Source organism: Oncorhynchus gorbuscha, unplaced genomic scaffold, assembly GCF_021184085.1.
Source record: "Oncorhynchus gorbuscha isolate QuinsamMale2020 ecotype Even-year unplaced genomic scaffold, OgorEven_v1.0 Un_scaffold_5382, whole genome shotgun sequence".
Taxonomy (NCBI): Eukaryota; Metazoa; Chordata; class Actinopteri; order Salmoniformes; family Salmonidae; genus Oncorhynchus; species Oncorhynchus gorbuscha.
Genome location: NW_025749194.1, coordinates 784 through 14,349, shown reverse-complemented (window position 1 = coordinate 14,349; position 13,566 = coordinate 784). Strand labels below are relative to the sequence as shown.

Sequence of the window (13,566 nt, the reverse complement as noted above, 5' to 3'; positions counted from 1 at the left end):
TGGACGGGACCAAAGCAAAGAAAGTAAATCTCAAAGCCCCCCCCCCTCTCCTATCTTAGCTGCCTACCCACTACTTACCTAATTTAGCACCACCTGGTGCCCTAAACAAAATACAGGGGGTGGTCCGCCCAGGTCTTACCTAGTGTGCCTAGACAGCGAATATGCTACGGGTATTTGTATGCCCGCGGGCCTCTTGCCTAAGCACTCCCTAGGTGCCTTCCCCTTCTCCCCTGGTCACAAATGAAACCGAATATTAAACAATTTCACTAAGAAACTAAGAAACAAAGGACATCAAATAAGCTCTATCTGAGCAACAAACTCACAAAACATACCAACTTCCCAGCATAAACTCCCAGCAAAATCAACCTCTATCAAAATCTCTCTGCAATGACCTCCCAGAAAATCTCTAGAAAATCTCTAGCAAATCTCTCTAGCAAAATCTCTGCAATGACCTCCCAGCAAATCTCTCTAGCAAAATCTCTGCAATGACCTCCCAGCAAATATCTCTCTCCTGAACAGAACACTGGCTTTTATATAGCTTCAGACAAATACACAAACTACAACACAAACTGGGGAACGTAACAGGAGGTGATATGGTTCTTGACTAGTCTCTCAAAGTACTTAGTTTAGTTCAGTTACATTAGCTTTCTTGGGAACAGGGACAATGGTGGCCCTCTTGAAGCATGTGGTAACAGCAGACTGGGATAAGGATTGATTGAATATGTCCGTAAACACACCAGCCAACTGGTCTGCGCATGCTCTGAGGACGTGGCTGGGGATGCCGTCTGGTCCTGCAGCCTTGCGAGGGTTAACACGTTTTAATGTTTAACTCATATCGGCTGCAGTGAAGGAGAGTCCGCAAGTTTTGGTTGCGGGCCGTGTCAGTAGCACTGTATTGTCCTCAAAGCGGGCAAAAAAGTTATTTAGTCTGTCTGGGAACAAGACATCCTGGTCTGCGATGGGGCTGGTTTTCTTTTTGTAATCCGTGATTGACAGTAGACCCTGCTACATACCTCTAGTGTCTGAGCCGTTGAATTGCGACTCTACTTCGACTCTATACTGGCGCTTAGCTTGTTTGAGTGCCTTGTGGAGGGAATAGCTACAATGTTTGTATTCGGTCATGTTTCCGGTCACCTTACCCTGGTTAAAAGCAGTGGTTTGCGCTTTCAGTTTCACGCGAATGCTGCTATCAATCCACGGTTTCTGGTTTGGGAATGTTTTAATCGTTGCTATGGGTACGACATCGTCAATGCACTTTCTAATGAACTCGCTCACCGAATCAGCGTATTCGTCAATGTTGTTGTTGGACAGAATACGGAACAAATCTCAATCCACGTGATCGAAGCAGTCTTGAAGCGTGGAATCAGATTGGTCGGACCAGTGTTGAACAGACCTGAGCGCGGGAGCTTCTTGTTTTAGTTTCTGTCTGTAGGCAGGGAGCAACCAAATGGAGTCGTGGTCAGCTTTTCTGAAGGTCGGGGGAGGGCCTTATATGCGTCGCGGAAGTTAGAATAACAATAATCCAGGGTTTTACCATCCCTGGTTGCGCAATCGATATGCTGATACAATTTAGGGAGTCTTTTCAGATTAGCCTTGTTAAAATCCCCAGCTACAATGAATGCAGCCTCAGGATATGTGGTTTCCAGTTTGCATAGAGTCAAATAAAGTTTGTTCAGGGCCATCGATGTGTCTGCTTGGGGGGGGGAATATATACGGCTGTGATTATAATCGAAGATAATTCCTTTGGTAGGTAATGCGGTCGACATTTGATTGTGAGGAATTCTAAGTCAGGTGAACAGAAGGACTTGAGTTCCTGTATGTTGTTATGATCACACCACGTCTCGTTAACCATACGTCATACCCCCCCCCCCCCGCCCCTCTTCTTACCGGAAAGATGCTTGTTTCTATCGGTGCATTGCATGAAGAAACCAGCTAGGTGCACCGACTCCGTTAGCGTCTCTCGAGTGAGCCATGTTTCCGTGAAGCAAAGAACATTAGTCTCTGATGTCCCTCTGGAATGCTACCCTTGCTTGGATTTCATCAACCTTGTTGTCAAGAGACTGGACATTGGCGAGTAGTATGCTAGGGTGTGGTGTGCGATGTGCCCGTCTCCGGAGCCTGACCAGAATACCGCCTCGTTTGCCTCTCTTACGACGTCGTTGTTTTGGGTCGCCGGCTGGCATCCAATCCGTTGTCCTGGGTGGAAGGCAGAACACAGGATACGCTTCGGGAAAGTCATATTCCTGGTTGTAATGATGGTGAGTTGCTCTTATATTTAGTAGTTCCTCCCGACTGTATGTAATAAAACATAAGATTACCTGGGGTACCAATGTAAGAAATAACACGTAAAAATAAAAAAAATACTGCACAGTTTCCTAGGAACGCGAAGCAAGGCAGCCATGTCTGTCGGCGCCGGTAAAGCACCGCCTTATCTCAGCTCACTGGTCACCATAGCAGCACCCACCCATAGCACACGCTTCAGCAGGTATATCTCACTGGTCATCCACAAACTTAATTCCTCCTTTGGCCGCCTTTCCTTACAGTTCTCTGCTGCCAATGACTGGAATGAACTGCAAAAATCACTGAAGCTGGAGACCCATATCTCCCTCACTAACTTTCAGCACCAGCTATCAGAGCAGATCAATGCACCTGTATATAGCCCATCTGTAAATGGCCCATCCAACTACCTCATCCCCCATACTGTTATTTATTTTGCTCCTTTGCACCCCAGTATCTCTACTTGCACACTCATTTTCTGCACATGTATTACTCCAGTGTTTAATTGCTATATTGTAATTATTTCTCCACTATGGCCTATTTATTGCCTTACTTCCCTTATCCTACCTCATTTGCACACACTGTATATATACTTTTTTCTATTGTATTATTGATTGCATGTTTGTTTATTCCATGTGTAACTCTGTTGTTTGTGTCTCACTTCTTGGCTTTATCCTGGCCAGGTCACAGTTGAAAATGAGAACTTCTTCTCAACTAGCCTAACTGGTTAAATAAAAATATACAGCAGTGGAGGCCGCTGAGGGGAGGCCGGTTCATAATAATGACTGGAAAGGAGCTAATGGAATGGCATTAAACACAAGGAAACCATGTTTTATTTATTTGATACCATTCCACTATTCCGCTCCAGCCATTACCATGAGCCTGTCCTCCCCAATCGAGGTGCCACCATCCTCCTGTGGTGTACAGTATGTGTATATTTTGCATTTCATAAATTATTTTGATGCGATATAAAAGTAAAGGGCTTTATTTTTCTAGTATCGCATTTGAGAATCGATTGGCGCTTAGAGGTTTTGGCTGCCAGAGCCAGTCTACCTCTGAAAATAACAGAAGGTCCTTGGACCATAAGGAGTAACGGGGAGGTTAGGCTCTTTAAGAGGACATCTTGAGCTAGTGCTAGCTATGAATATTTATTAACATTTAAGATTCATTGGGATGTCAGTTTCCATGTGATCAATGCATTTTGAAAAGTCAGCGCTACATATACAGTACATGTCTTTCTGGAGATGTCTTTCTGGTACTAGTAAAAATGTGTTTTGTGCTTCACCACTGTACTGTAGTTCATTCTAACGGTCCTAAATTCTAGAACACTGCTGTGCTTAGGCGTACATGTTTTGGACTATGATAGACGCTCTACACCTGCCTCTTACCTGTGGAATGTGATGATGTCATGGACAGGTAGCGCAGGTGCGGCCGCTCCATGGCAGTGGGTGTGGCCAGCAGCAGGAGGTGGTTGGCATGGAGTTGAGACCGGAGACATTCTCCATCTTCAGAACACAGGAGAAGTACCCAGTAGGTGGAATAATCAACTACACTTTATTCTGTAGCATGTGGTAATAAGTGTGGAGGGTACTGATGTTTCATCTCTCTCTGTCCCCAGGCCTGTCAGTCAGAACAGCACCTAGGGCAGTACTACACTGTTCCCCCCTCCCACTTCCACACTGTCTTCCCCCATGGCCTGCCTCTACGATACCAACAAAAGGTTGTGTGTGTGTGTTTATAACAGTATGACTGACTGTCTGTACCCGTGTCCAGGTGAAGACTTTTAACGAGGGCTGTGTGATGGTGAAGCAGCCTGCTCTGGAGCTGATATCTCACCTGAAGAGAGCTGACTACAGCAAGCCCACCCTGCGCTACCTACTCTGTATCCTACCCTACCAGTTACATCTGATCACACCTCAGTGTACCTTTACACATTTAATATATAGTCGTGGCCAAAACATTTGAGAATGACACAGATATTAATTTCCACAAAGTTTGCTGCTTCAGTGTCTTTAGATATTTTTGTCAGATGTTACTATGGAATACTGAAGTATAATTACAAGCATTTCATAAGTGTCAAAGGCTTTTATTGCCAATTACCAGAAGTTGATGCAAAGAGTCAATATTTGCAATGTTGACCCTTCTTTTTCAAGGCCTCTGCAATCTGCCCTGGCTTGCTGTCAATTAACTTCTGGGCCACATCCTGACTGATGGCAGCCCATTCTTGCATAATCAATGCTTGGAGTTTGTCGGAATTTGTGGGGTTTTGTTTGTCCACCTGCCTCTTGAGGATTGACCACAAGTTCTCAATGGGATTAAGGTCTGGGGAGTTTCCTAGCAATGGACCCAAAATATCAATGGTTTGTTCCCCGAGCCACTTAGTTATCACTTTTGCATTGTTCTTCACCAAACAGTTCCTGGATGGTTGTGATAAGTTGCTCTCTGACGATGTGTTGGTACCATTCTTTATTCATGGCTGTGTTCTTTGGCAAAATTGTGAGTGAGCCCACTCCCTTGGCTGAGAAGCAACCCCACACATGAATGGTCTCAGGATACTTTACGGTTGGCATGACACAGGACTGATGGTAGTGCTCACCTTGTCTTCTCCGGACAAGCTTTTTTCCCGGATGTTCCAAACAATCGGAAAGGGGATTCATCAGAGAAAATGACTTTACCCCAGTCCTCAGCAGTCCAATCCCTGTACCTTTTGCAGAATATCAGTCTGTCCATTATGTTTTTCCTGAAGAGAAGTGGCTTCATTGCTGCCCTTCTTGACACCAGGCTATCCTCCAAAAGTCTTCGCCTCACTGTGCGCGCAGATGCACACACACCTGCCTGCTGCCATTCCTGAGCAAGCTCTGTACTGGTGGTGCCCCGATACCGCAGCTGAATTAACTTTAGGAGTTGTTCCGGGTGCGTGCTGGACTTTCTTGTGTGCCCAGAAGCCTTCTTCACAACAATTGAACCGCTCTCCTTGAAGTTCTTGATGATCCGATAAATGGTTGATTTAGGTGCAATCTTACTGGCAGCAACATCCTTGCCTGTGAAGCCCTTTTTGTGCAAGCAATGATGACGGCACGTGTTGTCTTGCAGGTAAGCATGGTTGACAGAAGAAGAACAATGATTCCAAGCACCGCCCTCCTTTTGAAGCTTCCAGTCTGTTATTCGAACTCAATCAACATGACAGAGTGATCTCCAGCCTTGTCCTCGTCAACACTCACACCTGTGTTAACGAGAGAATCACTAACATGATGTCAGCTGGTCCTTTTGTGGCAGGGTTGAAATGCTGTGAAAATGTTTTCTGGGGGGATTCAGTTCATTTGCATGGCAAAGAGGGACTTTGCAATTAATTGCAGTTCATCTGATCACTCTTCATAACATTCTGGAGTATATGCAAATTGCCATCATACAAACTGAGGCAGCAAACTTTGTGGAAATGAATGTGTCATTCTCAAAACCTTTGGCCACTACTGTACACACAGTCATCCCCGTACCTCTCTATGACCTGTGTTGTCTACCTGTATTGTGTTGAATTATGTTGGTGACCTTGACTGGTTGTGTAGATGGTGTGAAGGGCAGTGGGAAGACCATGTCTCTCTGTCATACTGTCCACTACTGCTCCACACAGGGATGGCTGGTACTACACATACCAGATGGTAACACACACACACCCCGACATGGAATACACACAGACACACAAAATAATGATGATGATGATGATGATAATAATCTCCTCTCTATAGCCCACCTGTGGGTGAAGAACTGTAAGGAGCTGTTGCCCTCCTCCTACCACGCCTCCCGCTTTGACCAGCCAATACAGGCCTCCAACTGGCTACGCAACTTCAGAACCACCAATGAACACTTCCTCTCCAAGGTAGTCCCTCCTCCTCAGATAGATAGTGGGTGCCAGGTACATTGCCAGTCAAAAGTTTGGACACGCTGTAATCATCATGTTATTACATAGTTTTGATGTCTTCACTATTATTCTACAATGTGGAAAATGGTAAAATAAAGAAAGAATCCCTGGAATGAGTAGGTGTGTCCAAACCTTTGACTGGCACTGTATGTGTTGCCTGTAGGAACAAATCTAGGATCAGTTTACCATCCCCTAATCCTAACATTAGAAGTAAAATACAGTGCCTTCAGAAACTATTCACACACCTAGACTTTTTCCACATTGTGTTGTTACAAAGCCAGATTAAATTTGATTTAATTGTTGTTTTTTGTCAACGATCTACACAAGTTCTCAAAGTGGAAGAAACATGTTATTTCTTTAATTCATGGAAAATTTTAAAAAGTAATATTTTGATTTGAGTTAATACATGTCAATCACATTTGGCAGCAATTACAGCTGTGAGTCTTTCTGGGTAAGTCTCAGAGCTTTGCATACCTGGATTCTACAATATTTGCCTATTATTCTATAAAAAATAATTGCCAAGCTCTGTGAAGTTGGTTGTTGATCATTGCTAGACAGCCATTTTTCTTTTATTTTTTTTAAACTAGGCCACTCAGGAACATTCAATGTCATCTTGGTAAGCAATTCCAGTGTATATTTGGCTTTGTTTGTTTCCCAGTGTCGGTTTATTTTTATCCTAAAAAAACTCCAGAGGCCTTGCCGATGACAAGTATACCCATAACATGATGCAGCCACCACCATTCTTGAAAATATGACATGATACTCAGTGATGTGTTTGTTGTGTTGGATTTACCCCAAACATAACACTTTGTATTCAGGAAAAAAAAATAATTTCATACCACATTTTTTCAGTATTACTTTAGTGCCTTATTGCAAACAGGATGGCTGCCTTCTTTTCACTCTATCAATTATGTTAGTATTGTGAAATAACTACTGTGTTGATCCATCCTCCGTTATCTCCTATCACAGCCTTTAAACTCAAACCTTATTTAAATCACGATTCGCCTCATGGTGAAATCCCTGAGCGGATCCTGCCTCTCTGGAAACTACGTTAGGATTGCCGCCTGTATCGTTGTGGGTTTAATTTGACACTTTGGATGGTGCATCAATAATAGCTCCACCATACTCAAAGGGATATTCAATGTCTGTTTTATTTGTATATTTACCCAACTACCAATAGGTGCCCTTTGTGAACCATAGGAAAAGCTCCCTGGCCTTTGGTTGAATCTGTGCTTGAAATTCATTGTTTGACTTAGGAACCTTACTGATAATTGTGTGTGTGGGGTACCGAGATGGCATTTTAAATACTATTGCACACAGTTGTTAAGCATATTTTTACTCCTTGAGGCATCCTGTATTTGTGACTGTCTCCCCTTGTTGTTTTAGATCAAGTTGAGGCAGCGGTACGTGTGGACTAAGAGAGAGAGCACTGAGGAGGGACGGCCACTAGGGGTGCTGGTGGACATGGTGAGTCCAGTGTCAACGTGCCCTTTATTAAGGCGTCAGCATCCTTCAGTTTGACCGAACTTGGCTAGGCGAACCGAACGAGTGTGCTCGCATGCTCCCTTGAAAGACCTTCACTTGAAAAATTAGAAAGTGTTAATAGTGCTGTTTGTCCATGTTTAAGATGCCGTAGTCAGAATTAATCTAACATAACTTAATCTGTTATGACGTTTTGGCCAAGGAGATCTTAGTCATGCAATTTTATATTTAACTAAGATGTATTGTGCAGTATTTTTCAATTAAAAAATGTGCATGAAAACAAGTAATCTCTTGTTGAATGACAAAGACTTTATTGCAGAATCCCTACGAAGGGGTGTAGATTTCAGCTACCAACTTTGGCTTGCCTCCAGAAAACACAAACATCACAACGTAGTCATAATATATGCAAAAACTGTTCCGACCTGTTTTGGCTGGGAATCATGTGGACGCCTTGCGTCTGGGCTCCAGTTCTGAAACATAATTGGTTCAGTGCACTTCTCTTAAGAATCTCATATGTGGTATCATTGTTAAGCTGTGTTTTTCACCCCAGGGAGTGTCTCGTGTGAAGAGCAGCAGTGATGTGGTGGGGGCAGTTCTAAAGGAGCTGAGGCTACAGGCTGGGGGGGACAGAAGGGGGCTTCAGGCTGGCTGTGGCTGTTGGAGTCAACAGCCTCTGGGGAAGGACCACACTCAAGAAGGAAGACAAGAGCCCTGTACTAATACATTCATTCACCTCACTGTGGATCTATGAAAAAAAAAGATTTCTATTGCTTCCATTTTTGCCTTTGAAATTTCTGTGTAAAGATTGCTTACTTGACTGACCTTTCTCTCCCCTGTCACTTTTCCCTTCTCTCTACTTTTTCTGTGTCTCTCCTCTCTGCCAGGTGGCTCCAGAGGAGTTGACATTGGTTCATAACTTGAGGAAGATGATCAACAATGACTGGGTGAGAACTGTATGGTGGTTATCCTCTAATAGACATTAGAAAATTAAATTACATGATTGTGATTTACACCTCTGTCCCTCTCTCTCCTCCATGTGGAGGGGTGGTCATCGCCACGCTGTCTGAGACAGGATCTCTCTACGCTCCAAGCTCTGCCTACCTGCCCCAGGAGCTGCTGGGAGAGGTCAGGGGTCATGATTACATCCTGGTTAATGTTATATGTCCAGTCCAAAAACTACCTCTAACCCTTGGTGTCTATTGATCTGGGCTAACAAGGGAATGATCTAGATGTTTTTGGACAAGACCCTTCTGATGTGTTTATATGCATCATCAGTCAAATAGAAACAGAAGTTCACCTATTAAAAACATCCTCATCCTCTGTGTTCCTCCTACAGGAGGGCTTTGACAGCATGGACCCTTTTGTTCCAGTACCAGTCTCTCTCTACAGTGAGAAGGAGTTTGAGAGCTGGTACCTCTACTACCTGGACCGCCACTGGCTACAACACCCACACAGTAAGAGATATTCACTTTCACCACTGTTTGTGATGGTTTAGATTATGACATGAACTGATTGAGAGATTTCTCTATAAAGGTCAGACAGAGGAAGGGAAGAAAGAACTCATCTTCCTCAGCAACAGAAACCCTTCTGTACTGGAGAGACTGTGCCTTCCTGTAACATCACACATGGGCCCACACACCCATAGAGATAGGACTCATCTTTATATCTGTGACAGCATGGGCAGCGCCATTGAGGCTACAACCCATAGGAATCCCCACTCAGTTGACTACTTTGACCACTTTAAAATGGCGGAAGCCCTCTGGTGCTGCCCATGCGACATCAAGGCCACGAGCATTCTCTATGGGACAAATGCCAATACAGACTCATACATGGATTATAACGTTGCAGTTGTGTATGTGTCCCTCCATAAATTATTCTGTTGTGATGCATGATAGTGTCTTTCATAATAAAAATATACATGAAAAACAGTCAGATCTCATGTTCTTTTATATGAGCCAATACAGACATTTTCTTCATGAAAAGTTAGTGATGTTTGTCTTTTGAATATAGAGAGTACCTGACACAATGCACAGAATTACAACTACTTTAAGTCAATACATTTTTATTTGACCAAATCAAAGGGTTAGAGCCTCAAGCCTTTTGAATACAGCTTAGTGGTAGATGTAGACAGGTATGGTCAAGTGAAGATGTTACTCTGCCTCATTATTAGTGTCCTCACGAGAGCACCAGACCATATTTCTGGGACTGTAGAGCATCAGGGCACCTTCGTCAGGGAGGGTGAGGTGACCTCTTTGTGCATTGTTGGGCCGGTCGATGTTACGATGTCCAGATCACCACTAGGTCTCTGTAGAGCTCCAGGGTACCTTTGTCAGTGAGGGTGAGGTGGCCTCTTTGTGTATTGTTGCAACGGCCAGTGTTACTTGACCAAATGGGATGGTCCTGTGTAGTGTAGATGACCAGGTTGCCATCCTGTTGGAGGATGAGCCTCTGAGCATCTTTGTTCACAGTGTTTGATGCCCAGACAACCCGACCCCAACCGTAGAGCACAAAGTTGCCATCGGTCTGCAAAGAGAAAATGTATTTGCATATAAACATGTTAGACAAAGATGACCTCTGTACTGCTGTGCATTCCTTTCATCCACTTTTAAATGATTACTTAAACGTTTAGGATGAAAAAGTGTTCGTTTACTAAATAAAAATATTAAGGGTGTGCATCTATTCCATTCGATACGCATCTAGATGGTCTGCGATATGATACAGGAATTATACGTTTTCATTTGAAACAATTCGATGTGGTTTGATTAGAGAATGGTTTGATGCGATGTAAATCGATGCACTAAGATTAGTTTAATTTCCCATTCTAAATAAAAATCTGCAATTCGTAACATATCAATCGGAATGTATAATGGACATCCACAAATGAATACACACATTAGGAAACGTAACATATCAATGGTGACCCGTCATTGAGGGCAGAGCCTTTTTTGTATGTTTTTGGGCATTAATACGTGTCACATATCAGTTTGCAAACAATGTAAAAAGTTAATAAATCCGCAAACAAACATGGTCTCTTTTTTTGCTTTCTTGAGTAAGGCAGCTTCAAAATGCAGGTGTTTCAGCATAGCTCATTGCTTTCTGTGGTGGTGGGACAGCCATTGGAAAATACAGAGCTTAGGGGTTGGTAATGTATTCTAGATGTGCAGTGATTGGCTCAATGTTCTGTCACTCAAGGTCGTTAGCCACAGATAAATTGTTAAATCACATATCTACCGTAGATTTGATTGGACTGATCATGTCAACATATCATATTTTCAACATTTTAGCTAGCAAGTAGACAAGCAGTCATCTTCATGAATCACGTTGACAGTCTGCTGGCAAATCCTATTCAATCCTTGTCATATGAAGAGAAATTATAGATAAAATGTATTGCTGCTCATCGACTATAAACATTACACAAGTTGAATTGCAAATTCAACAATGAGTGGTTTGGAAAGAATCAGTGGCTAACTGCAAGCATTGCAAAGCAATCACTAGCCTGCTATTCAGTGGAGAGGGTGTTTGGTCCAAGTCTGGGTTTAAGGGTCTCTATTCCAAGCTTAAAAGGATAAACATTCAACACCATGGGCCAGAAAAGTTTAAATACATTTGGCCATGCTGTTAATCCAGCATGCATTCTGCCGCATTCAAAACAACTGGAAACTTGGAAATCTCAGACTTTAATGAGTTCAAGACAACAGGGAACTCTGGAAAAAAACAAGCTCAGACTGGGAAAATACATTTTTGAACGGTCATTCAACTCGGAATTCAAAGTTGTGAACCTTGGCCTCTTTCTAGAGCTCCGACCTGAAGATCACTGACGTCATGATTCAACCTTGTTCTCCCCCCCCCCGAGTTCCCAATTGTCTTGAAAGCACCATAAATCCAGGAAATGCCAGACTGATGAAAAATTTGCCCACAAGGCCCGCCTCGCCACCTTCCTGTTCAAGTGAGCACGGCACAACAAGGGGAGTCCAAAAATGTCTTGTTTGCAGCTGCATAAATGATGTAATATGACAGGGAGATATGTATACTGTAGCTAAGAAAGTACTACTACGTGTATTTTGTGTAGTAAGCTGTTAGTTGCCCATGTGCCTCACCCTAATAATTTGGTCCCTTCCCCCCTACTGTTCTGACTTGGTGGTGCCCATGTAGCCTATTTTAGAGTAATGTAATCATTGAATATTGTAAGAGCTTTCATTGTCTGCTTATATGCCCCTTTATCCTATGGTACTGACTTGGTGTACAGGGAGAATGCTGTAAGAACGGACCATGTTCTGAATTCTGTCGCTGTACATTTCAAAAGTGCTTAACAAAGCTATATTGACTGCGTCAGCTCATTAATGTTGTACTCGAAATTACAGATTGCCTCTTATCTGCTCGTTGTCCCCTTATGCCATAGTTTGTACAACTCAATTATCAGTAGAAACCACATTTGTTTAAGCAAGTCAGCCATATCAGCTATGTTTTTTTAAAGGGCAGTAAATGAGGATGAATTAACCGTGTCGCTGCCAGACAAGGCTCCGCTGATAGCCAGGTGTAGCAGTGATAATGATTTACGCAATTGTGCTGAAAAGAAAGCTCTGCTGTTGGGACAGCTTTATGCAGGCTCTAACAGTTTGTGGGCACCATTTGTCACCATTATAGTGCAATTCGTGTATTGCTTAGTGTTGTATTGGCATTGCTGTCATGCATCTAAAACATTTTATTTGTTCACCCACCAAGATTTACATGCTAAAAATCACCACTGCATATCCATAATAAATGCAGTGTCTTGGATTTACTTACAGAATAATATGAAATGCTCTGAGACCACAATGAGTGGAGTGGTAGATGCCTAGTCTCTATTATTGCTCAGCTCAGGTGCCTATATAAACATACATCATTTACACGCACGCACACACACACAGAACCCAGGTCCTGCGTGTCCCCAGGCACTCATTTGTTGACTTCGAAAAAGCCTTGGTTTCATGCATGTTATCAGAAGCCGCCTCCCTGCATTTGTTTTACTCACTGCTTTAGCACAGTCCACCAACCCTGATGTCCTTGTCGTGTCTGAATTCTGAGATTTCCATCCCAAACTACAACATTTTCCATCAAGATAGAACTGCCAAAGGGGGAAGAGTTGCAATCTACTGCAGAGATAGTTTGCAAAGTTCTGTCATACTTTCCAGGTCTTCGCCCAAACAGTTTGAGCTTCTAATTCTAAAAATGAATCCCTCCAGAATTAAGTCTCTCACTGTTGCCGCCTGTTATAGACCCCCCTCAACTCCCAGCTGTGCCCCTAATTCATTGATTGCCCCTCATCTTCAGAGTTCGTTCTGTTTGGTGACCTAAACTGGGATATGCTTAACATCCCGGCAGTCCTACAATCTAAGCTAGATGCCCTCAATATCACAAATTGTCAAGGAACCCACTAGGTACAACCCTAAATCCAAAAACATGGGCACCCTCATAGACATTATCCTGACCAACTTGCCCTCCAAATACACCTCTGCTGTTTTCAATCAGGATCTCAGCTATCACTGCCTCGTTGCCTGTATCCGCCATGGGTCCAAAGTCAAATGACCACCCTCATCACTGTCAAACGCTCCCGAAAACACTTCTACGAGCAGGCCTTTCTTATCGAGCTGGCCAAGGTATCCTGGAAGGATATTGACCTCATCCCGTCAGTCGAGGATGCCTGGTCGTTCTTTAAAAGTAATTTCCTCACCATCTTAAATAAGCATGCCCCTTTCAAAAAAGGTAGAACTCCAGACCTGACTGCCTCGACCAGCACAAAAACATCCTGTGGCAGACTGAACTCGCATCGAATAGTCCCCGCAATATGCAACTGTTCAGGGAAAATCAGGAACCAATACATGCAGTCAGTAAGGAAAGCAAAGGCTAGCTTT

At 43.3% G+C, this 13,566-nt stretch overlaps 1 pseudogene; it reads left to right on the top strand.

Annotated features, from left to right (window-relative positions):
• Window positions 1-1,786: 1,786 nt before the first annotated feature.
• LOC124029062 lies at window positions 1,787-9,603 on the top strand (annotated as a pseudogene).
• Window positions 9,604-13,566: the final 3,963 nt, after the last annotated feature.